This window comes from Diabrotica virgifera, chromosome 10 (assembly GCF_917563875.1).
Source record: "Diabrotica virgifera virgifera chromosome 10, PGI_DIABVI_V3a".
Classification (NCBI taxonomy): Eukaryota; Metazoa; Arthropoda; class Insecta; order Coleoptera; family Chrysomelidae; genus Diabrotica; species Diabrotica virgifera.
The window spans coordinates 115,062,381-115,085,633 of record NC_065452.1 but is presented as its reverse complement, the minus strand read 5'-3'; the positions used below and the strand labels follow the sequence as shown (position 1 = coordinate 115,085,633).

At 31.4% G+C, this 23,253-nt stretch overlaps 1 protein-coding gene across 4 annotated transcripts in view; it reads left to right on the top strand.

Annotated features, from left to right (window-relative positions):
- LOC114328607 (neuronal acetylcholine receptor subunit alpha-7) overlaps positions 1-23,253 on the top strand; it is a 1,048,703-nt gene that overhangs the window by 237,142 nt on the left and 788,308 nt on the right. The gene's annotated exons all lie outside the window — the stretch shown is intronic.

Here is a 23,253-nt window from a genome sequence, read left to right as displayed (position 1 = left end):
CAAGAATCGTAAAATTCCTACAAAAAAATATGTTTAGAGTATAATAATATAACAAGATTATTTTTATTAAATAAACAACTCACACAAAACATAAATCAAAACAATATACAACTGATGTAACAGTTTTTAGATTGTTTTATCAACAGTATTCTAAGCCAAGGAGTTTTTAGTAATACATTCCTAATAATTGCAGATTGTGATGCGGAGTTAATAATATGTAATATAATTTTCATACTAATTTTCATTAATATGCATCAAGAAATCCCTACTTTGTTAACACTTACAGTTAAACCAGGTGATCTATAAAAATGTTTAAGGTGCTATTGTTGGGGATTATGTGATTGGCCCACATTTTTTTGACGGTTGAGGTTTTTACACGACGGTGCTTCAGTTCTTCCAAAATTGATTTTTTTTAATGTGGGGCTATATAAAAAAACCTTGTATACCAGAAGCATCCAACAACGCCTGATGATATGAAAAATAGAATAAGAGAGGCTTTTAATAATACAAAAATGTTAAGAAATGTGGCTTGGTCATTTGAATATCGGCTACAAAATTGCATAGACGTTGAAGGTGGGCATTTTCAAAATTTACTTTAGACTTATATCCTTAACACGTTGACGGACAGAACGTTTTTAGACGTCTAATTTCCATTAATATAGCTTATACATATTACACACTGTCCGTCAACGTGTTAACATCAAATTAATTAGTACATTCAATAAATATTGTTATGGTTTATATATTTTGTTAGTTATTTATTGAATTCAAATATTTGTCGTATTAGTACACAATACTTATTTGTTAACTTATTTCTACAACTTATAAAAAGTGAATGTATTCCCGGCAAATGAAGAAAACTAACAATATCTCAGAAACTAAGAAGTTTAAGAAGAAGATATAAGAGAAGAAGATATAAGAGATCTATTTAAAAAAATTGAGAAAATCGTAATGTTGTTTTGCAGTTTCAAAGTGCTTATAAAATTAAATGTTTTACTAAAAACTTCTTGGCTTAGAATACTGTTGATATAACAATCTAAAAACGGTTACATCAGTTGTATATGGTTTTGATTTATGATTTATGTGAGTTATTTATTGAATAAAAATAATCTTGTTATATTATTATATATGTTACTGTGAAAGTCCGAAATCCCGTCGAGATACACCAGTGAATGTCAACATTCACTAAGTGTATGTCCGAATTATTGGTTAAATATCATATTTTTTTGAGATTCACCGGTGAATGTCGACATTCACCACACATTTTTGGTGTATGTTAAGAATACAATATACCTATTTTTGACCAAGTAAAAGTAAAAAATTAGTTGGGTATGTTTTACTGGGGAAAATTGTTTTAATAAACATAAGAAGATTTAAACAAACAGCGATTGTTAACTAAAATATTATCAACATAGCATATATTGTTGTTTTAATTTGGATACCTAATATGAAAAAAAAACAAAAACAAAACAAAGGAAATATATTACAATAAGTACAATCTTATTTATTGCAACAAATTAAACTAGCATGATACTTCGAATTGCACAAAAGTCCCTTGCCTTTACAGCGTCATTTAGCTGTGGAACAGTTTCTTTTGCAGCTACAACGTGTATAGCCTTGCCGTCTACTTTTCGAATTAGCACAAGCTGCTTCTCTTAGCGACATTTCATCAGTTGTAATTTCATCCAAGGAAAGTAATTTTTCTTTAAAAATTGCGAACTGATTGCGTGTGAAAAGCTGCTTGAAGGTACCATTTTTGTTGCTAATTTATAATAGTCTGAATCCTCTATTTCAACAACAACCGCTAACACATTTCGTGGGTCAGTACGATCACGGTCAACATCAGGCACTTTAGTTCTGACAGTATCACCTATTTGGGCCGGAGGAAACTTTTTTTCTGAGGAATAAAAAATTTCTCTTCTTTTTCGAAAAGGATATCAAACAGCTCTTCATTTGTAATATAATACTGGATATTGGTTTTTCCTGGTTTTATCGGCACAATTAACTTGTCATCATCATTAACCTTTAAAATGTCAAAACGTTTTAAACGCCTGTAGTCCAACGGTGTACTGCACTTAATTTTAGCAGAATCCACTTCTAACACTATTTTAGAGTATCTGTCTTGAGAAAAATAAAAACAATTGTCTTCTCGTTTACTTTCAATTAGGGCATGTAATTTCTGAAAAAACCGATCACGATTTACTGCAGTGGCCATTGATACCAAATAATATAATACCTGATATAAAATCAACTTAGAACACGCTTCTAAACCTTGTGTAAGACTGACCGAAGACAACAAGAAATAAAACACGCCACCCTAAACAATCAAAAAACTAGTTACAACCGTTTATTTCAGACATTCGCCGAAACTCTTTTGCGATTGTCGACATACACCGGTGATAGTCCGAAACTATAGCAAAATTTATAAATATTCGGTCTTTCACCAATAGACCAGTGCGCATCTGTAAAAATATTAGTACATTTGGACGTTGAGAGGTGACTCAAATTTTTTTGCACAATTTGCTTGAAAATAGTTCAAATAATAATATTTGAGTTATCCTCCCTCTCGAAAAGGTCCGGAACATTGTTTAAATAATGAAAATGTCAAAAAATGAAGGAATAATTCGATTTTTTTCTTCGTTTTTTGGTTATAACTTTAAAAGTATCCATTTCCGAAAAAAGTTGTACTAGTATAAAAGTTGTGTAATTAAATTTCCTACAATACACAATTGATTAAAAATTTAAAAAATAGTCACCCTTGTTGCAAAATAGCAATAATTGCGAAAAAACCATACAAAAACAAGTATTCGCATTTTACGTTTTTCAACCATTTATGCTACACTTAGGACCTTCATGTTTCACCAAAAAAACTTAATGATACAGTAAAATAGTGCTGTAAATTTCATTAACATCGGTTCAATAGATTTTGCAAAATAAATTTTGCAATCCAGCTTTCGCAAAAAAAATTCATTTTTTCAAAATGTTACAGGACTGAAAATAAAGCAGATAGCAAGTTAATTTTTTTGCGCATAGCAGTGTACTGTACCTTTCATTTGCAATTTGCAAAATTAAAATCGATTGACTAGCACGGCGTCAGGAATTTTTTTAAATTTATTTATTTATTTATTAATAACAGATACAAACAGGTTTCCCTACTTACATGTATCCGTATCTACAATGACAACAGTTTAGTACAACATGCACATAATGTAATAATTCGAGGTAATAGAGACAAAAACGACAGATGTTTATCAGCAAAAACGTTAAAAATAATAATAAAAAAAAACCTCTCTTTATATATTATTCATGCAATAGACGTTTAAATAATTGCAAGTTTATTCCAAATAATTCCAGACAAGTGGTTGTTGTTAAATCGTTGTAAATTTGGCACATTTTATTAAGTGGGCTAGAAGTATTTACAAAAAATAATATGTTTCTTGGACGGGTTCTGTGATCCGGGATATAAAATTGTATTTGCCCCAAAAGATCAGGCGAGTCTATTAAGTGATTACATAGTTTATAGAGAAAAATTAAACAACGTTGAAGTCTTCTTTGCTCTAATTTTTTTATATTAAATTCTTTTCTTAATGGTTGATACGAATCATATTCTGGCGATATTTTATGCTTTTTGTAAAATAAATATTTAATAAACTTGTTTTGAATTGATTCAATTTGCCGCATATGACCACTATTTAATAAGGTACTCCAGACAATACTCTCAAATTCTAATTTGCTTCTAACAAATGAATTAAAGAGCCGTTTAATTGAGTCGATATTTTGAAATTTATATGTTACACGTTTATTAAGTCCCATCATTTTGTATGACTGAGACGACATAATATTTTGCACATGTAAGTTGAAACTTAAATTATTTACAAACGTAATACCAAGATCCGTCACTTCATTGACCCTATGTAAGTTATTATTTCCCATATTGTACATAAAATAACTAGGGTTTGCCTGACGACTATATGTCATGATCGTACATTTGTTCAAATTAAAATACAGTTTATTACGTATTGACCAATCATAAATCTCGTTTAAATCGTACTGTAATTGAAAATAATCATTCAAATCTTTAATTTCTCTAAATATTTTTAAATCATCCGCATATAAAAGGCACCGAGATGTAATTAAAGAAGGTAATTCATTCACAAACAGTAAAAATAATAGCGGTCCTAAATTTGAACCTTGTGGTATACCTGATTCCACCAGGAAAACCTCCGATTTATCTCCTTTATATGATACAAATTGCCATCTATCGGTCAAGTACGTTACAAAAAGTTCTAGCAATGAATTGCTTAGCCCAAAGTATAAATATTTTTCTAATAGAATATCATGGTTGACCTTATCGAAGGCTTTGGCGAAATCAGTGTATACCACGTCTACCTGGTTCTTGTTGACTATGACATCATTAATATAATTAGTAAATAATAATAAATTAGCTTCAATAGATTTATTTTTACAAAATCCATATTGTTGTGGGCATATCATTTTCTGTACATGTGCAATATGCATACATTTTTTCATGTAAGATGTGTTCAAAAATTTTTGCTATACAATTCAAAATTGCAATAGGTCTGTAATTTTTGCAATCATTTCGTGAACCTTTTTTATGGATAGGAGTTACCTTAGTCAAGATAATTATTAGAGGATATGTAAGGTAGTCGCGACATGCTTTAAATATATACCCCGGAATACCATCAGGTCCCGAAGAAAACTTTGGTTTTAATTTTGAAAATGCGTTATGTATATCACGCACTGTAACTTTAGTGAAACTGAGCAAAGGAGAATTATTGTGACTAGAATTAATAAAATTTAAATCGTATGTAGAAGATTTATGGTCATATATAGACTTAAAATAATCAGCAAACTCTTGGGAAATTGTTTTACTGTCAGAAATTATTTCATTGTTTCCATTAATTATTATATATTCAGTGTCAATACTCGCTTTCTTGTTTCTATTTACCAAATTCCAAAATAAGTTAGGGCTAGTATTGATACTGTTTTCGGCATTATGTATGTATGACTCATGCGCTTCCCTGATCCTATTTTTTAAAAGTGCTCGCAGTCTTTTATATTCAGTTACATGATAAACCGCTACATTTTGCATACCCCTATGATACTCTTTCTCCCTTTGCAAACGAATAATGTCTGGAGTAAACCACACAGGAAATTTGTTTATTCTACTCTTAGTTCGAAATCTAGGTACACACATCTCAAATATTTCATAAATTTTATGATAAAAATAGTCAACTGCAATGTCAATATCTTGTATACATCCTAAATTATCCCAGCTACAGTTCCTCAATAAATCACACAACGTAGGAAAATTGGCTTTTTTAAAATTAAATTGGTTAGTTAGATTATTCATCTCATGATGATTGATTGTTCCTGTCTTTATCATGTTAAATTCTATACTCAAAACTGGATGTTTCTTATCCTCATTTGTAAATGGATAGTTATTTTTACCAACTAAAATATCAATATTACTCAAAATTAGATCTAAGGTTCGCACATCCTCATTCACAATGTTATTGAAAGACTGAAAGTTATACATACTAATTAATTCATGAATTGACAAATATTTGAGAGAAGTGTTGTTTTCAAATTTATAGTCAACACCGGTTACACAAGGTAAATTAAAGTCTCCAAAAACTAAAATAGATGTGTTTATTGTATTATCTATGTACGAAAAAAGATCAACAAAAGCTATATAATCGTTATTGCTCGACTGGGGGGGCAAATATACGTTACTAAGAATTAATTTACTTCCAAATACACCCAATTCAACGAATAGTACCTCTAATTCAGTATTTACTAATATTTGTTTAGATTTATATTTTTTATGAACTGCAATCAGAACACCTCCGCCTCTTGTCTTACGCGTCCTTACAAGGACAGGGCAGTACAGGACTCTAACCGACGTGGATGTGATATGCAAGGAATGAACCTCACATATTAAAAATTGAGTGTCAACTGAAATGAAAGGTGAAAGAACTTTGGAGGTATGTCAGTGACAGATTGTCAATGCGACGTTATGAACTATTTTGTTACTTCAGCCAACGAATATAAAGTTTATGAGATATGAATATCCATATATTGGTGTTAGAAATATTCGAACATAAATGTAAAAATTGTGAAATATGTGATGATTTAATATATGAACATCACATATTTCACAATTTTTTACATTTATGTTCGAATATTTCTTACGCCAATATATGGATATTTGATAATTTTTTATTTTGAACATCAACATAAACTTTAAATTCGTTGGCTGAAGTAACAAAATAGTTTATAACGTCGCATTGGCAATCTGTCACTGGCATAATTCTAAAGTTCTTTCACCTTTCCGTTCAGTTGACACTAAATTTTCAATATGTGAGGTTCATTCTTCGTATATCACATCCACGCGAGTTAGAGTCCTGTGTTGCCCTGGGTTATATCCAGGAATATTTGCAACATCCATCTGTTTTAATAATAATATGTAGTATCATTTAAGATCTTGAAACTTTTAAAGGGTTTTCACCCATAACTTTTTGGTGGCTCACTCATGCATGCTATTGTAGGTATGGCCTCTGCCAATTCTTAACCTTAGTCAACTTTTACATTGTCTCTTATTAATTAGGTTATACTTAACATTTTAGGGCTTAACACTGATGATGGATTACCTATTAATCCGAAAACGTTTTGTTTTGTGATGTAACCCTTATTGGGGTCTTTTAAATAGGTATACCTTTTATAAAGGATCCTGTATTTTTTGTGATTTATGGTATACATCCAGCTACAGGAATTTTATTTTCCTCTTGGATTTTTATGATCTGTGCAGCTTTTTCGCACTGCTACAGATAAGAGAAAGACTGCCATGATGATCGCCAACATTCGTCACGGAGAAGCACATTAAAAAGAAGAAACGTTTAAAATGAAGTAAAGAAACACAGACTTACTCACAATCATTTAATTTACTTCGACGACCGGTTTCGATCTCTACAATATTCAGATCATCTTCAGGTCGGCGTTACAAGTAGTTAAATGATGCCGTTACAAGGGATGCTTTGTAAGTTCATCGATAACATGTTTAAACGTCCAAATTATGCTAATAGGATAGCTAGGTGAGGGACTGGGTAAGCGGACATGCTTCGTAGGTCAAAACACAGTGAATTGGAATGGATCCTGAAGGCAGATGTGTGTTGTGAAACAGAGACAGATTTATTAGTTATGAGAAAGACAACGTTCGGGTGGGAATGTTCATAAATGCAGCTAAGGTGTAAATTGACTTATTGTAAACACTTGTACGATTGTGAAGGTCTTTGCTCTTAGGTGTTTTGAGCTATGGGCAAAGGTCGAAGTAAGGAAATTGACAAATAGGAATAAATATTCAAGTTTGTATTGTTCCCGGTCACAGGACTACGGGATGTCAGTTATTTTGTATCATTTAGGTGCCTAACACTTGGAAATCTATGAAATGTAGAGAATTATAAGAAAATTAATTAGATAAAAAGATTGTCAAATTAAAAATTGGTTGAAAAACTGTAGAATATTAAAGGTGATCTGAGAAAGGAAGGGGTTTGTTTAAGCTATTGTATGATAGTGTATGTCCAGAAAGAAATATTGAATAATTAATTACAGGGTGTAGGGACTTACATTGAGAAATTAAAATAAATAAATAAATTAACACAGAACACATAGGATTATTATAACTACACAGACAAAACAACAAGTGGTTTAAATTTTGATGGGAAGTAGCACTACATTTGTAAAATTCACTTACATAACCGATTTTTAATTTTCTAAAACTCAAATTTAGTTTCTGTGTTTCATCTTTGAGAGAGAATTTTGACAGTTTTTCTGTCAAAATTTAAAAACTGTCAAAATTCCCTCTCAAAGATGAAACACAAAAACTAAAGTTAAGTTTTAGAAAATTAAAAATCGGTTATTTAAGTGAATTTTACAAATGTAGTGCTACTTCCCATCAAAATTTAAACCACTCGTTGTTTTGTCTGTGTAGTTATAGTAATCCTATGTGTTCGGTGTTAATTTATTTATTTATTTTAATAATTTCTCAATGTAAGTGCCTATACCCTGTAATTATTTATTCAATATTTCTTTCTGAACATACACTATCAAACAATAGCTTAAACAAACCATTCCTTTCTCAGATCACCTTTAATATTCTACAGTTTTTCAACCAATTTTTAATTTGACAATCTTTTTATCTAATTAATTTTCTTATAATTCTCTACATTTCATAGATTTCCAAGTGTTAGGCACCTACAATGATACAAAATAACTGATATCCCGTAGTCCTGTGACCGGGAACAATACAAACTTGAATATTTATTCCTATTTGTCAATTTCCTTACTTCGACCTTTGCCCATAGCTCAAAACACATAAGAGCAAAGACCTTCACAATGGTACAAGTGTTTACAATAAGTCAATTTACACCTTAGCTGCATTTATGAATATTCCCACCCGAACGTTGTCTATCTTATAACTAATACATCTGTCTCTGTTTCACAACACACATCTGCCTTCAGGATCCATTCCAATTCACTGTGTTTTGACCTACGAAGCATGTCCGCTTACCCAGCCCCTCACCTAGCTATCCTATTAGCATAATTTGGACGTTTAAACATGTCATCGATGAACTTACAAAGCATTCCTTGTAACGGCATCATTTAACTACTTGTAACGCCGACCAAAAGATGATCTGAATATTGTAGAGATCGAAACCGGTCGTCAAAGAATTATTAAATGATTGTGAGTAAGTCTGTGTTTCTTTACTTCATTTAAAATGAACTCACATATGCAACCCATTCAACACAAGAAACTTTTAGTGTAAATAAAATAAAATAAGTGTAAATAAATTGAAGATAAAACTAAATTAAATATGTGTTACAATTCATTAATAAATAAGAAGATTAAAATCAATACACTGATAATCAATGAATATTGGTGACCATGATAGCAATTTGTATCTTATTAACGGCTGCATGAAATACTCATCGTCGCTGTGTTAAACCATTTATGAATGCAAATTAATTTTTACAGTTTTACTTTTACAGGTTCAATGCAATTTTGGTATTACACTTAATGTACGAGTAGAACATAACCATAAATGTGGTGCCAATAACATGTGTCATTCAATCTAAAAGTGAATTATCTGCTGGAAATAATTGAATTTTCGCTTGGCAAATTAGGGTGCAGAAAATATGAAGCATTCTGTAATATTCAGTGGTTAATTCTTCTAGTACAGATTAAATTATAATACCTCTAGTAACTTAGAAAATAAAAGTTCGATAAATAATTTATTGGTAAATAAGTTCACCATCGAATGAAAGCTCATTAACATTATGTATGCCAATAGAAAAAAAACATGAAAAAATCTTCCGTGAAGACGTATAGCTAATTTTGCTTTGTTTTTTAATAATAATAGAGTACAAAATTAAAAACTCAAACATAAACTCAAACTCAAACAAAACCAAATTTTTAGTTTTTAGTCATGACCCATATCCAGATAAAGAGCTTAAATTTAATGGAGTCCAAGTTGAGAAAGTTCACAAAATGATATACTTATTTAGGAACTGTGATAACGGACCGGCTAGATCCAGACATAGAAATAAAACGTAGAATAGCAATGACTAAAACTACTTTTATAAAAAAGAAGTCATTTCTTTGCAATATTCATCTCAGTTTATAACTAAGACAAAGAATAGTTAAGTGCTATGTTGGTCTGTACTTTTGTATGGTGCATAAGTGTGGACGCTAAAAGTATCGATCATGAACAGAATTGAAGCATTGGAAATGTATAGATGCATAGATAGATGATGAAGATAGAGAAGGTTCATAGATAGATGATGAAGTACTAAGGAGGGTCAACAAAGATAGAGAAAATGTCTTAACTGGGACTTATAGCGAGCGGAAATCGATAAAAAATAAAACAACTGATACTTAAAGGCAAAATAGAGGGCCGTAAAGGTGTAGGAAGAAAACAATTTTCTTGGTTAAAAAACATTCGTGAACTGATTCAGATATCAAATGCAAGACAATTATTCCATATTGCGTAAGATCGAGAAGCCTCCGCAATGGTGATCGCAAGAAGAGTAAAAAAAACAGTTTTTGTCTATAAAACGTTTCTTATACATTTTAGAGCAAAATGGTTCAAGTAAATGTTTTAGATCAAATTAAAATATAATATAATCAATTGACCGAGATAATTGCAAAAACCCTTATTTTTGCAGTAATTTATCAATCTTGATAACCTTGTTTTTTGCATAATTACATTTAACATAACCACCCAATATTATGGCTGGTCAATGGTGAGCTGGAATTTTTCAAGCGGCCCAGTGATTTTATAGAAAAGCGGTCTCCCATCATTATTTTATCTTTTATTATCAGAACTTTGATTTCTTATTTATAAAACAAAAATACTTCTTCTTTGACTCTGTCTGTTTTTTCAATGTGCCTCTAGTAAGTTGTCGTTCCATCGTTTTCGTGGTCTTCCCACTGATCGTCTTCCTATTGAGGAACAGTCTCTCGTTGTCCTTACTACTCTATTTGTTGTCATTCGGCGTATGTGGTCATTCCATTCTATTCTTCTGTTTCTTATCCAGTTATTAATATTGTCCACCTTGAATCTCCGTTGTATATCTGTACTTCTAGCTCTGTGTTCCATAAAGTCTTACCATCGATTTTTCGAAGGGTTTTCATCTCCGCTGTTTCGAGAAATTTTTTTGTCCTCTCTGTGTCGGGTCGTGTTTCTGCCGCGTATGTCATTGTTGGTCTGATGACTGTTTTGTAAATTCTGCCTTTCATTTCTTTTCCGATATTTTTATGTCTCCATATTGTCTGTCATTTAGACCACCTGCGGCTCTGTTTGTTCTATACACTTGATCTTCCACTTCTGTTTCGAGCCTTTCGTAGCTAGATATCGTGATGCCTAGATATTAAAACTCCATCACTTGTTCTAGTAGCCCTCCAGCTCCAGTTTACATCTTAACGGATTTGTTGTTATAACCATGCATTTTGTCATTTTTGGGGAAATTAACATGTTAAATTTTCTGGCGGTTATGTTAAATTGGTGCAGCATACGTTGTAAGAAATGTTTGATCTCCTGCGGAGAGTTGAGTACGAAAGCAATAAAGTTCGTCTGAAAATCAATAAAGCTAAGACAAAAATAATAATGGTTGACAGACTCGACACCATTCAACTGACTAACGTCAGGAATGTTACAGGAATACCAGATAGTACACCTTTAACACCTTTGTCTATCTCGGGTCTAGTATAACTGACGATGGTAACTGTGAAGCAGAAGTTCGGAGACGTATTGGTATGGCAAAAAATGCGACGAGTCGCCTAACTAAAGTTTGGAAAGACATATCTATCTTCAAAATATCAAGATGAGACTGGTGAATGCCCTTGTTTTCTCAATATTTCTATACGGGTCAGAGATCACTCAAAGAGTGGTGGTTTTGAGAGTGGATGCCTTTGAAATATGGTGCTGGAGAACAATGCTGCGCATCCCTTGGACAGATCATAGGACAAACGTTTCCATTCTAAACCAACTCGAAATTAATAAAAAGGCTGTCCACAATATGTCTGCAACGAATTCTGCAATTCTTCGGTCACGAGGTTCGCAAAGGTTACGATAGTTTGGAGATATTAATTGTTTCTGGAAACGTTCCGGGGAGAAGATCAAGAGGACGATCACCAACTAGATGGTCTGACCAAATTAAAAATTCAGCTGGAAAGTCATTCTGCGAAGCTCTTAGAGCAGCTGAAGATAGAAACCAATGAAAAAAAATTGTTAGGAATATTGGAAGAAATCACGATCCTCAGTAATGGGGAAACGATAAGAGAAAGAGAGAGAGAGAGAGATACGTTGCATTGTTTGTTTTAAGTTGTTTTTCCATTTATAGAAAATATTATAAAATCTATATTACACATAAACATATACATAAATATATTTCTAATGGATCTATCCTCGCTAATTTCAAGATAACCATTGCCTGGTTCTGTCCACTCAGTAAAATCGAAAACATCCAAAAATATTTAACGAACTTTTCCCAGAAACACATATTTAAAAAAAATATATACAATTGCTGAGTCGTATTTTGTGTAAAATTCTGTGTTTATATTATCAGCCGAATAATACCTATTTATAACTCAAATCAACGTCTTAATTTTAACCGTTTTGAAATGCAGGGTGTGCATAGAACATACAACTGGAATTATTAATGCAATATTATTGAAATGGCTCGAACACTATGTATGGAACAAAAATATTTTTGAAATGTTTTGTTAATATCTTTCGATTAGAAATTAAAAAAAAATTGTTACATCTAAAATTTTTTGTGAAAAAAACTTATTTGACCGGCCTCAAGAGGACGCGGCCTCTCGGTGATTGCACCGATTCATTTATATGGCCAGCACGCCACTGTATCTGGTAATTAGTTAGATAATTAAATGTGTTAAATTTCTAAACATATCGACTAAATAATTTATAAGTAATTAATTGCCCAAAGTGTCACTCAAGAAGTATTTTGTAAATCGCAATCGATTCCCAGAAGCTTCAAGGTATATTAAAAAAACTTCAACATTTTATTAAATTTATTATTAAGAAACAGTTTGAAAACGAGCTGACTTTTTACCTTACAAAGATTTATAATAACTTTGATATTTTTTGTGTCAAAAGCTTGTTAGTTACAAAATTTTCAAAAAAAAAACACAACCTTCTATGACGAATTTTAAGAAGCCAGCCGAGATATTGAAGCGAATAGTTCTCCCCTCCAATTTGCGTGGCGGTATTTTACGGGTACCATCATTTTAACGCGTTATAAATTTTTACTCCTTCACGGCAGCTATCTATAAGTTGGATAATAAAATAGGGATATTCATTTTGAATTTTTTCAATTTTCAGCGCTTAATATTAATAAACAATGGAAATAAGCATGTATTTTCACCAGCTTTTTTATTGGGCCTACTAAACTACAAGTATACAAGTATGTGACATAAAAAATCTCAAAGATAATATAAATGTTTGTAAGCTAAAAAGCCCTTTTTCAAACTGTTTCTTAATAACAAATTTAATGAAAGTTTTTTTTAATATAACTTAAAAATGAAGCCTCAAAGAATCGATTGTGATTTACAAAATACCTCTAGAGTGACTTTTTGGGTAAGTGCAGTGTTTTAAATAATGGCTCTCTGGGATAAACCAATTGAATAACTTATAAATTATTTGGTCGATCTGTTTGAAATTTAGCAAATTTTTATAATACATTAACTGCTACAACTTTGAATACTAACATTATACAGGGTGTTTCATTAATAATTGTCCATATAGTAAATGGAGAAACCTTAGCACAAAATACGAAGATTTAACCTAAAACACTTAAATAAAATGTGGTTCCTTACTGAGTTACAGGGTGTTTTATCTAAAAATTTAAAAACTATTTTTGCTCACAATTTTAAAACTATTCGACGTATCCTCTTCATACTTGGCAGGAAGTATAGGTACTGTACAAGCTACTAAATTTTGTTAAACACACGTTTGTGGCTATTACCAGAGGCGTACGACGGGGAAAAGTGAATGGTTGACCCTTTCCAAATTCTACGCCATTGGCGAAATTGCTATTTTAGTTCAATTTTTGGATTCTCCAATACTTTCTATGAAAATAATATACTCTTTATTCGTAACGATAAAGTCATTACTTTTCGAGATCTTTGAAGTTAAAAATGAAACTACACGGTTATTTTGATTAATGTATTGTGTCGCTTCATTTTTATTTTCAAATATCTCGAAAATTAATCAGTTTATCGTTACGTATGAAGAGTATATTATTTACATAAAAAGTATTGTAAAATCAAAAATTACACTAAAATAGCAATTTTATCAGTGGCGTAGAATTTGGGAAGGGTCAACCAGACACTATCCCCTGTCGTACGCCTCTGGTAGTAGCTAGAAACGTTTATTTATCTTAATTTAGTAGGGTGTACAGCACCTACACTTTCTGCCAAGTATGATAAGGATACGCCAAATAGTTTGAAAGTACTGGGTACAAATAATTTTTATCAAAATAACTGTGCCGTTTCATATTTAAATTCTCAACAAATTAAGGAATAAAAGAAACAGATCTCTAGCTTATATTGCGACCCCAGACAACTCCAACTCAGCAGTTATGTATAGATCTATATCATACATAGGTTATCCTTCAGACAATATAGCAAAAATCTTAAATAACATTCCTAACTTAAAACTTTCATTTAAATGCAAAGATAACATCAAGTCAATTTTCTCTCATACTAAAGACAAAATTAAAAAAACTTCAAAAAGTGGCATTTATAAATTGTCATGTGGTGAATGCCCTGTGACTAACGTGGGTAGAACGATGCGACCTTTGGATACTCGTATCAAAGAGCATCTGTCAAAGATCGATAAATCTAGCTTTGGTCATCATTTACATGCATCGAAACATAGCTTTAGTCCACAAAGAGATAGTAGGTTCTTACACAGCATACCTAATAATAACTATACCAAAATGAATCTACTAGAAGATCTAGAAATAAGTAGAGAAATGAAAAGAAACCCTCAAAACTGTGTTAACATCCAGATTCAATTAAATTGTAAATTTTGATCCTATTTTTAAGAAATTTCTTTAATAATTTTGGTTTAGTATACAGTATACCCAACAATTTATGAAAGTTTTTTGAACATTACTTTTAGGTATTCTTGAGTTTTCGTTCATTTTTACATTTTTTTAAACAAATAAATATTTAAAAAGGGTTCAAGGCAGGTTTTGTTTATATTCGATTCAGAGTTGGACCACCAACAAGAGTTGGATTACCAATTGGAAATAAATATTTGTTATTTGTCTGAATTAATCCATACGGGTTTTTAAAATTTTTTTAAATAACAGCTTTCGAACTCTGAGCTTGTCAAATGATATTTCTCCTAGGTTTGATTTCATCTAACTTCTTCTACACTTGGTCGAACTATAACAGTTTTGTTTTTGGGAGAATTTTGATAACTTATAAAATACACGTTAACATTTCACTTCAATAGTAATAATAGTAATCTTTTGAAAATTTAACTTTAAAATTTAGTATCTTAACTTTAAATTCATTTATCCTATACATGGCTTTTTAGCCATTTTCAATTTTTTAATTAATATTTATGAATATAGAGGTCGCATAAGATTGTAGTTCCTTCTTTACCATTTTAATAAATGACAGTCTTCCTCAGCTGATCTGCTGTTCACGTGGGCTCAAAATGGTCTGACTCAGCCATGTTGTCTTTATAAATTAATAATAGAATTTAGATGTGATTCTATTCACTGTAAAGGGTTATTACCCTACATCTGTGGCTTTTGCCCAGTATTCATGTTTTTTGTTGTGTTGTTAAGCAATTGCTCTTCTATGAAGGTATTTTAAGAGGACGTAAGTTTTTCACTCATTTTTTATAGGAAAAAAATCTTATCTTAAATATGTCCTTTTAGGAAGCTCTGATGATGGCACGTTATGTGTTGAAAGTACTTAGCTGATATAAAATATATTTTTTACACACTATCAAAAGTTTTTTGAAAACATACACCTGTTTGCCGTTTTGAACCGTTTCATATTTAACTTCAAATATCTCGAAAACTAATGACTTTATCATTACCAATGAAGAGTACATTATTTACCTAGAAAGTATTGGAAAATCTAAAAATGGCACTAAAATAGTAATTCCTCCAGTGACGTAGAATTTGAGAAAGGTCAACCATTCACTATCCCCTGTCGTACGCCTCTGGTAATAGCTAGAAACGTTTGTTTATCATAATTTAGTAATATGTCTAGTAGTCGCACTTTCTGCCAAGTATGAAAAGAATACGTCGAATAGTTTTAAAATGCTAAGCAAAAATAATTTTTTAATATTTGAGATAAAACACCCTGTAACTTAGTAAGGAACCACATTTTATTTAAGTGTTTTAGGTTAAATCTTCGTATTTTGTGCTAAGATTTCTCCAGTTACTATATGGACAATTATTAATGAAACACCCTGTATAAAGTTATGCAAAATACAAAGTTATTAGCATTTATAAATTACTGCAAAAATAAGGGTCTTTGCAATTACCTCGGCCAATTGTTTATGTATTTTAATTTTAAAACTCTCAAAATTAAAGAACTTTTTATGATATATAAGTTTTATTTGAACAATTTCTGAAGAGACAACTTCTTTAGGGACCTTGTGCGATTTTTGGATATGGGAAAAAGCATTGAATTCGCGACCGTCATCGCGACATCAAAAAGTATTAAATTGGCGACCGTCATCGTTTCGAAGAAATAGAATTTTAAAGTGAAAACTTTTTGAGAGTCGTTGTGCATTTTTTAATGGGGAGAAAGTATTAAATTAGCGACCGTCACCGATTCCACGAAATAAATTTTTGAAGTGAACATTTCTTTAGGGACGTTGTGCACTTTTTAGATTCGGAAAAAGTATTAAATTAGCGACCGTCATCGCGACCGTCGTCACTTTGGCGAAATAAATTTTTAAAGTGAAAACTTCTTTTGGGGACCTTGTGCACTTTCTAGATGGGGAAAAAGTATTTTAATTAACAACCGTCATCGCGACCGTCATCGCTTCGGTGAAATAAATTTTTGAAGTGAAAACTTCTTTAGGGAAGTTGTGCAAATAAATATTTGAAGTGAAAACTTCTTGAGGAACGTTGTGCACTTTTTGGATTGTGAAAAATATGAAATATGAAATATGATAGAGGTGTAGCACTTCTTTTTTGATGGGGAAAAAGCATTGAGCTCGTAATTTATATACTATACGAAGTTTTCACTTCTGTCGGCATTCCCACGACTGCCTTCAAAATTTTTTTTAAAATATAATATAAAAAATACGTTGATTTTTTATTGGCTTTAGGATTAGATCATGCGGCCAGAAACAAAGTAGGTAGTACATACATAAACATTATATATCTTATCTAAACTATCTAATTAGTAATCTTAAGTTAAGGTTATCTAAGTCTGACCGACCTTTTTGTTAAGAATAGATATAATAAACATTTTTTTAAAGTGAATTTTTTAAATTAACCTTAATAAACATTTTGAGATAAGGATAAGGGTCACACTTTTCTCATCCAAGGGTTTTCTTAGTATTTTTTATTAATTGTTGATTACCTATATACCCACCCCACACGGTAAGGCAGACATGTAGGCAATCAAAAGGAAAGACATTTAAGGTTACTAGCCTAATCTAGTCATTCTATAACTTAATTTTACAGTCATATAGGAAAAACAAAATAAAATCAAAATACGTTTATTACTCAGTGCCCAAAGATACATAACATTATAGGGACCGTAAACGTTTAAACTTCTTAAATTATTTATAAGAATGTCCGACTGATAAGTGTACTTCTTACAATTAAAAAATATATTATCTAAGTCCGCCGTTTCATTGCAAATATCACAAAGATTTTTATCAATTATTTTTATTTTGTATAAATGTGCTGGATAGCAAGCATGTCCAAACTTCATCCGAGAAATGGTTGTTATGGAACTTCTCGGATAATCGTAATTTTTAAACCAGTAATTTTTTCGAATATCGGGTTCTAGCAATGTATATCTTGTGCCTTTTTTCAAAATGAAATGTTTGTATTGTTTAGACCATTTTTTATATAAATTATCCTTAGCAATATTTATTCTCTCATCTAATGTTAATAAGGGTGTAACATCTTCTCCCAACTGTATGCTTTCTTTAGCCGCTCTATCAACTAGTTCATTGAATGTAACACCTGAGTGTGCTTTCACCTACACAAAAATAATTTTTTTAGTTTTTTGCATTTTAGAGAGCCAAGTTCTTATTCTATGTAAGGATGACTATATTCAGAGTTGATTTGTAAATGTGATTGTAAACTATTTAAAACCGAAAGTGAATCAAAAAAATTATGGAGTATGAAATGTTATTTTCCATTATAAATTCTATAGCTTTTAAAATAGCAAACGCTTCTGTCATGTACCTTTTAGAGCCTTTAAATGTCTGTATAATATTTTGACGTGAAATCAATATTTTTTCCCAGATAGACTGGGGTATAGTAAGGTGTACTACAAGCGTACAAACTCTACGTGATCTACGTGATCCTGCAATTTATATCAGTGAATACTGAGTCATCAAAATAATCTATGTACTTTTTATTGTTCAATTAACGCAACGCTAATTCTTATGTATCTTTAAATTTATAAAAGCGTATCCTCTATTCGACATACCGCTGGACAGGAAGGTGTCGGCCGCCGGGGGCGAAAGACAATTTTGCCGCCCTCTTATTTAGGTATTTTAATTTATTATATAACATTAATTATAGAGAACTTTGCGGCGAGAATAGTCATCAATATTTTGTATTATACAGGTTGGATTTTAAATAAAAAAAGTTTATCTAAATTTTACAATCACGTTTATTAATACAAAAATTCTTTTACTTTAACCAATTAGATACATTGATATAACTTGGTACCTATCATTTAAGATTAGGTACACCTTGACGATCGACAAAATTAAATAAAATCAATTTTTAATTAGAACTAGAACGATACTATAATGTTATATTTTTATTTTTATTTTTATTGAAAAGTAATATGAGTATGTGTTAGAATTAAAAACAGAACTTCCGTCTTCAATTAAAAATTTACACGTCTACTTTTTTTAAGAGGAATTTCTTTTATTGCACCATCAATGTCTATCGCATCACACACCTCTTGCTCAATAGACAAAATAGCCAAATTAGTTAGTCTTTGAGTACTCATTGTCGATCTTAAATAATTTTTATTCATTTTCAATTTTGAAAAACTCCTCTCACAGCTGGTATTACTTATAGCAACTGTGAAAAATATTTGGAACATTATTAAAATATTGGGCAGAGTACCTTCCAGCTTGGATTTAACAATTAATTTAAATAATTCAAGTGAGTCTGCATTAATGAATTTCGTTGCCTGTAGCAGCAACGAAAGTCCGTAGTGTAAGATTTTCCAGCTTGAAACCCTGCTCGTCAATTTCGTCAGATGCTTAGTCTAGATTACATTCAGTGTTGTCTGGATCTAATAATTAGATAAACTAACTTATCCGTTAAATTCTGTTGCTGTTGAAAATGCTCACGAATTTCTACACTAACCCTATCTAACGAAGAAAACAGCTTTCGTCTCAACTCATTTTTCTGTCATGGAAAATAAGCTTTGTTGGTATGCACCTCTGAGATTTTATGAAAATTCTCCGAGTTCTTCACACATATTTTTGCATAATCTACAGCGCCATTTGCCCATTCCTCTCTTTTCTCTGTCAGAATCATCTGCAAAGCATTTACTTTCTGAGCGCACAATCTTATGTCAAATCCCCTTGTTTGTAGATATTTTTGTGCATCATTCACTTCATGTAGTACCGGCTGTAACAGGCCTAAAAAACAAAGAAAGAAAAATGACTACATCGAAACTAGTAAAGCATCTGCATTTGTCCTAGTTTTTAAGCTTTCACCTGCCTCTGTCAGTTTTTCCAAAGTGACGAGAATGTCTTTGTAATGATGCCATGTCACATTTACGGCATCGCCTCTTGCACTCCACCGCGTGTCTTGAATCCTTCTTTTGCCTGTAGCTGCTATCAGAACTTCCCAACGATGTGTCGATGAGAAAAAAAAATTAAGTAACGTTCTAAAGTGCCGAAGAAAGTTGTGCTGATTGTTAGTCATAAACGGGAAATTCCCACAAGTCAGTATAGACGTTGTTGCCAGTCGCTACCAAATATCATTCAAAGAAAAGGAATTCCCCGAATTCGTCACAAAATAAGTAATGAAAAATTCCGTGCTCCTTTCAATCGGTCCGAATTTGTAGTTGCGATAAAAATATAAAATGGTTCAAATATTTACAAAATATTTTTATTATTTATTGTTAAATTTTGCCGCCTCCTAAATAGTGCCGCCCGGGGCGGGCCCCCTACTACGCTCCGCCACTGGGTGTACCTGTCTGTCAAGATCACAGCATATAAAACGCAACAACAGGGACACACTAGAAGGCGGGAAAATTTCGCGCACTATTACTGCGCAGATCGTCGGCCATTTTTCGCGTAGTACCAGATAGTGTAGAAAATCAACAGTGTTGCCGATTTGTACATAATTTTCAGATTTACTTAACTTTTATGACATTCTGATAATAAATATTTTTTAACATAATTTTATACATATGCCTGTGGGAATTATGTCAATAATTGGGACATAACACAAAATATTGACGATGAATGGCGATTGTATTGTTAATCTTTTGAAGAAATTCCAGAAAATATTCAAAAAGAATCTCTTACGGGTAATAAAGTTAGTGCAAAAACTGATACTGCAGCAATGCAGAAATAAAAAAATCACGTGTTCTTAGATATCGTTGTCTGTCGACGTTTAAATGCGATCTGTGAGCAAATATTAAATTAGTGTTAGCAAAAGTGAAGGAGTGAAAGATTGTTACTCCTTTCAAACAGACAATAAATGTTAAATTATTTTAATCACGTAAAGTCTTTATTTTTACAAGATGAGGATGAGGAAATTTTATTTGAAAGCGTTCCAGATGTAGTTTTATTATAGTAATATATTACATATAATTTTGTTACAAGTATTTTTGAATTAACAAGTTGAATAAAATAAATTTTTTCTTAATGTATTTATAATATACATAATTGTATAATATGTATACATAATTTTTGGCAAAATCTGATCATTTTAGCAGTGGCTTAATATAATTTAATATAGTGACATCGGCAACACTGATGAACGAACACATTACATCACCACTGAGATGTACTACGCGAAAAATGGCGACTCTGTACTTTTCAACTTCAAAGGCGGCATCGGGGAGTGTCCTTGCTGGTTTCGTTTATTATGCTGTGGTCAAGATGAACTAGCCGAGGCTGTTGTAGTCCTCAAGTCACGCAAGTCTTCCGGCAAAGGCGGAATACTGTCTGACGCTGTTAAACGCGGTAAACGTTTGGAGCCAACGTAGCTTTTGGACCATATGAACGCTCTGCTCTTTGTACAGATGTTCCCAGGGCAGTGGAAGAGCTCAAGGCTTGTCATAATATCCAAAGGCACAGTGAAGTATCGGCCGATTTGTCTGCTTTCAAGCATCAGTCAACTGTATGAGACGATGTTGCGTGGTAGAATCGAAGAAGCAATAGAAAAGTTCGGTTAGCGCATTCGCCAAAAAGTAAGCTTTCAGAGCGATCTCGCTAAAATTTCAACTGTCATTTTTACAAAAATCAACAATCAAAAACACATTAAAAAACATTGAATAAAAAATAAAAAAAATAAAAGAAAGCAAGAAATGCATGAATTAACAAATAAAATTCAAATAATAGAGAAAATGTTCTAATAGGCCAAGGTAATAAGACAAAAATATACAGTGTTCGTGACACTTCAACAGCCAGGGTACTGAACCATTTTTTCGACAGGTAATACCTATATGAACAAACTGTAATTATTTCCTGCGTAGGATCTGGCGGCCGTTTTTATTTATAAACAATTTAGTGTCAAAAATAGCCTTTTTCCCTTTTTTTTCAAAGGAAAATAGTAAGACTTATGGTTTTCTTAGTACAGACATCTTCGAGAGAATAGAAAAAGCTTCAAAATGACGTATTAGAAAGTTTAGTACACTCATTTATTGTTAATATAATTGCGAAAAAAGTCGAAATTTCAAAAAAATTTATTTCGCAATAAGGGACCTTTCAAGTATTACGTAACGCAGGTTAGGGAGGGGGGCTCAAAAATCTTCAAAAATTGCGTTACGCAATAGTTAAACTCCCATAACAGTGCGTTATGTAGGGGGGGGGGGGTTAAAAATCTTCAAAAATCGCGTTTCGTAATACTTGAACGCTCCCTAACTATTGTAAAAATAAGTATAGAGCTTTGAAATTTTTGTCAAATGAGGGTTCTTTGGTGTTTAATATGTGACAAAAATTTCAAAGCGATTCATTCAATTGCTAAAACGTTATTCAAATTGTTTATCCCAAAGAGCTTTTTTTTGCAATAACAGAAGTCAGAAAATAATAATGTTAGAACCATTCTACAAGTGTCAATTGAAATAGCATGAACTAAATTTTCAAACTGGTTTAAAAAAAGTGAATAAGCAATGCATTTATTAGTAATAAATAATTATGCAGAAGTATCGTCAATTTTTCCTTTTTTGAATACTTTAAACTTTTTGAATAACTTTTTTCAAAAAATCTATTTTTACCGTTTTTAGGTGCACAACTACCAAGTAATGTTCTTTATATAATAATTGATAAAAAATTGTAATAAATATATATAATTTATTATATAAAAAAAATAAAAAATTTTATAAGGAAAAATTGAACATACTTTTGCGTAATTATTTATTACTAATAAACGCATTTTGTATTCACATTTTTTAAACCAATTTCAAAGTTTAGCCCATACTCTTTCATTTGACACCACCTGTAGAATGGTTCTAACATTATTATTTTCTGATTTATTGCAAAAAAGCTCTCTGGGATATACAATTTGAATAAAATTTAAACAATTGAATGAATCGCTGTGAAATTTTTGTCACATATTAAGCACCAAAGAACCCTCATTTGACAAAAATTTGAAAGCTCTATACTTATTTCTACAATAGTTATTGCGAAATTAATTTTTTTCAAATTTCGATATTTTTCGCAATTATATTAACAATAAATGAGTGTATTAAACTTTGTAGTACGCCATATTAAAACTTTTTCCATTATCTCGAAGATGCTTGTACTAAGAAAACCATACGTCTTATTGTTTTCCATTAATTTGCAAAAAAAAGGAAAAAAGACCGTTTCTTGAAAATAAATTGTTTATAAATAAAAATGGCCGACAGATCCTACGCAGGAAATAGTTACAAATTGTTTTTATAGGTACTGCCTGTCGAAAAAACGCTTCAGTACCCTGGCTGTTGAAGTGTCATGGAAAAAACCTTATTACCCTGGGCATTATTCACATTACTTTTAAACTGTAGTGCTCTTAGCCCTGTATTTTCTATGAAGAAAAAACTTACTTAAAGGCAACATCTCAGATATAATTTAATAAAGAAATGTTTCTAAACAAATTTAAAAATATGCTAAATATTCACACAATGAAGTGGTAAAAATATGCTAAATATTCACACAATAAAGTGGGCAACAATTCAAGAAAATAGAGTTCCACCACACCACTGTGGTTTTTACAGATGTTGGTATAATTAACTGTTTGGTTGTACTT